Source organism: Pseudomyrmex gracilis, unplaced genomic scaffold (assembly GCF_002006095.1).
Source record: "Pseudomyrmex gracilis isolate BER0280 unplaced genomic scaffold, ASM200609v1 scaffold_75, whole genome shotgun sequence".
Taxonomy (NCBI): domain Eukaryota; kingdom Metazoa; phylum Arthropoda; class Insecta; order Hymenoptera; family Formicidae; genus Pseudomyrmex; species Pseudomyrmex gracilis.
The window spans coordinates 634,231-637,806 of record NW_018020659.1 but is presented as its reverse complement, the minus strand read 5'-3'; the positions used below and the strand labels follow the sequence as shown (position 1 = coordinate 637,806).

Here is a 3,576-nt window from a genome sequence, read left to right as displayed (position 1 = left end):
ACTTTATTAAATAATATAATTGCCATTATTATTAATGATTTCTTGCCAGCGTGAGGGCAATTTGTATATCCCATTTTTGAAAAATTAAGAAAAATTTGTATTTTGTTTTATTCCAAAAACGGACAGAACTTTCCGTTAGACCTAATATATATACACATGTAACAACTTCCACTTGTAAATTTTTACAAGTGAGTGTTTTTTGAATTGAAATCTCAATTCTTAAATTCATACGGGATGCTGGATTTGCATCACACATATGAGAGACCCCGAATACTCCCCGAACTAATTTTAAAATATTTTAAAATATTGCGAAAAAAACTCCTCGGCCAGGAGTTTGTTGCCTAACAGGAAAGGCGATGGCACGGAAAGTCGGAGATTCCAGGTTCGACTCCTGGAGTTTTTTTCGCAATATTTTAAAATTAGTTCGTCTAATAACAACACAAATTAATAAAAAAAAAAAAAAAAGATAACAACCTTAGTAACTTAATTTTCAAACCTTTCTCAGAATTATAATAAAATAACTCGCGCGGTGTAATTTCCCGTGCCGTCGATCCGACTGAGAGTCCCAACGACGAGTATCGCGATTCACTCACAATCGCGACTTTGCAGATGATACCGGATACGGAGACGGCCTGCCAGACTTCCGAAGCTGCGGTCGAGAGCGGTTGCGACGTGTGCAAGAAGATCAAGGACCGACCGGAAAAGGAAGCGGCGTCGGTGACCGCGTGGAAGCGATATCAGCGACTGGTGGCCGCGATAGAGTCCCGAGGCGGCGAGTTCAACCGGAAGTCCATGATCGAGGCGATATTTCGCGGTAGCGATCTCGTTTACGCCAGTCATTGATCAATCTATTATCGATCAATATATCAAGTCAGGAATCTCTTCACGCGATTTTGTACCAAAGTGCCAGTATTTTGAATTCGCGTAAATGGCGTAGAATTTGCAATTTTCGCGAAAAAACTAGCTCCTCAAAAGTTTCTTCGTAAGCGAATAAGTAAAAACATTCATTGACACTTTTGCAGAATAGAGAACACACCGATAGAAATAAGAGATTATTGTTCCATTGTTGCGAGTCTGTAAAAGAACGATTTATATAGTTGCCATAAATTAGAAGATAATTTTTTTTTTATAATAGGGAGAGTTGAAAGTTAATTCTCTCATTGATTAACAACTTAGAAAAGATGAACTGTTACTTTTTTTATAATAGACAATAGTCTTTGCGCAAAAATTGTTTTGATTTGCGTTTTTTTTTTTTTTTATCTGCAATAGGTACGTGTGTATAATTACTTTTTGCGTCAGTAGATGATGTTTCGACTTAAAATGAGGTCGCTGAGCAACTACGCGTCTCGAAAATAGGATCTTATAGGAGCGCGGTTTGACGACGCGAGTAACGTGGCTGTGTATTATAGTTCGACGTCGATCGCACTATTTTTAGATTCGTGTGAGGAAAAAGTTTGCTCCTTCCGGGAGAGACTCTCGTGAGTTTACACGTAAGGCGAGAGTATCGTAGGTGCGTGTGCTACAGATAAGAGAATCCTCGATGAGGAGGACTTCTCAAATAAACGCGTCTTGAAGCGAAGCTTTGTGAAGCGGATACACGCGCGTTTTCATTAACGGCGAAGTCAAAATTGTGTTAACAAGTCGAGCGGGGTATTTTAATACACGCGATGTATATATATATATGTATATATTTTTTTTTTCCAAGCGAAAACGGAATTAAATTATGTAACAACAAGAGCGAAAACACGGCGCAGACACTATAAGTAAAAAGAAAATAAGAACAAATTATAAATAATAATTAGTGATAAATAGAGATTACTCTAAGTCTCAATAAGTCTTTTATAGTATATGGATATAAGGACAGCCGGAGATATTCCAGGTTCGACTCCTGGCTGAGGAGTTTTTTTCGCAATATTTTAAAATTAGTTAGGAGAGTATACGGGGTCCTTCATATATATGTGATGCAAATCCAGCATCCTATATGGAGGAAAAAAATTATTTCGAAATATATATGTGTATACATATATATATATATATTTAATCACATTCACGCACAACATCCTGCGAACGGCTCTTCATGTCCTTATATTCATAAATTATAAATAACCTCAAGACAAAATTGTGCACAACCCCAATAATTGGAATAATTAATTTCTTGAATCAAACGAACAACAACAAAATTTCACCGCAAGAACCTGAGGAAAGCGACTGTTCGGTTATGATAAAAAAAAAAAAAAAGCTTTGTATCGACGCGACGAACATAATTGTATTATCGTAACGACACATGTGATTTCGCGAATGTGGGTTAATGTAATACGAGAGCGCAACGCGGTTTCTACGCCACTGGTTTAATGCAATAGTTAGATGTACAATTAACGATGCCAAAACCATGTATTACTACTAGTCAATGTGTGCATAAATAAATCGCTCGCGAGAGAGAGAGCGGGATAGATTATTGTTTAATTAGACGATTACTCTCGACGAACGTCGAGCCGGCGGCGGCGTTTCTATCTCACGCGATAGATGACGGAGGGCGTGCCTGTAATCTAAACCGCATGAGCTCATAAGCGACATTGGGCTATGAGCTCAATCTTGCCCAGCTACGAGCTTGACAATCGCGCGCTACATATGTGATAATAATACGTGAAATAAAAATAAAACGTACGAGAGATTATAAAACTAAACAAAAATTATTCTCTTATAAGCGAATCGATAATTCGAGGAGTTTGTTGATTAAGACAATCGCAATTGATGAAAGGAACGAGCAATGTTTTAAGTTCCACAGATAGAAGAAATGAGATGTAAAAAAAAAAAAAAAATTAGTTTAATAAAAAGTGCAGTATATTTATTTTAAAATCTCAACGCGCCGCGTTTTGTTGTTGATGCTTGTGCGCGTGTGACATACACACAAATTGAGGAAACAAGATAAATGTTTCTAATGACCGAACGTTTATTAAAAGAAATACTTATCGCAGATGTAAATATTAAACGTAACAAGTTTTTCAATATTTTTTAGGTATTTTTAAAATTAGGTTTTAAAAATGATTCTTAATTTTACACACATACAAATACTTTATATGTTTATACTTTATACTTCATTATTTAAAATTATTACACCCTAAGTATATAAGGCCAATACGAGCCGTTCACAGGATGTTGAGCGGAACTTGTAAGTGTATACATATATATGTATACACCTATGACAAGTTCACTTGTAAATTTTTACAAGTGAGTTTTTTGAAAACAAAAAAACAGCCGTAATATAATTCGAAATGGTGAAACAGATCTTCCAGCTAAGAAACCAAGGTTGAGGTGGCTTAAATAAAATCAAATTGAATCCAATACGAAGATCAGAGGAACGTTTCGATCTTTATTTTTTAGATCATCATCAGCCAGAGTTTTTTGAATTAAAAATTCAAAAATTTAAAAATTGACTCACTTGTAAAAATTTACAAGTGAACTTGTCATAGGTGTATACATATATGTGTATACACGTACAAGTTCCGCTCAACATCCTGTGAACGGCTCGTATTGGCCTTATATACCTTAGTTGAAATTTTCACGAGCCTTAAAATA

At 35.8% G+C, this 3,576-nt stretch overlaps 1 protein-coding gene across 1 annotated transcript in view; it reads left to right on the top strand.

The window, feature by feature from the left end:
• LOC109854914 overlaps positions 1–1,938 on the top strand; it is a 32,863-nt gene extending 30,925 nt beyond the window's left edge. Inside the window, exon 4 of the mRNA XM_020428517.1 lies at positions 610–1,938. The gene's annotated coding sequence lies outside the window, so the exon portion shown is untranslated. The remainder of the gene's footprint in view (positions 1–609) is intronic.
• The last annotated feature ends 1,638 nt before the right edge of the window (positions 1,939–3,576 follow it).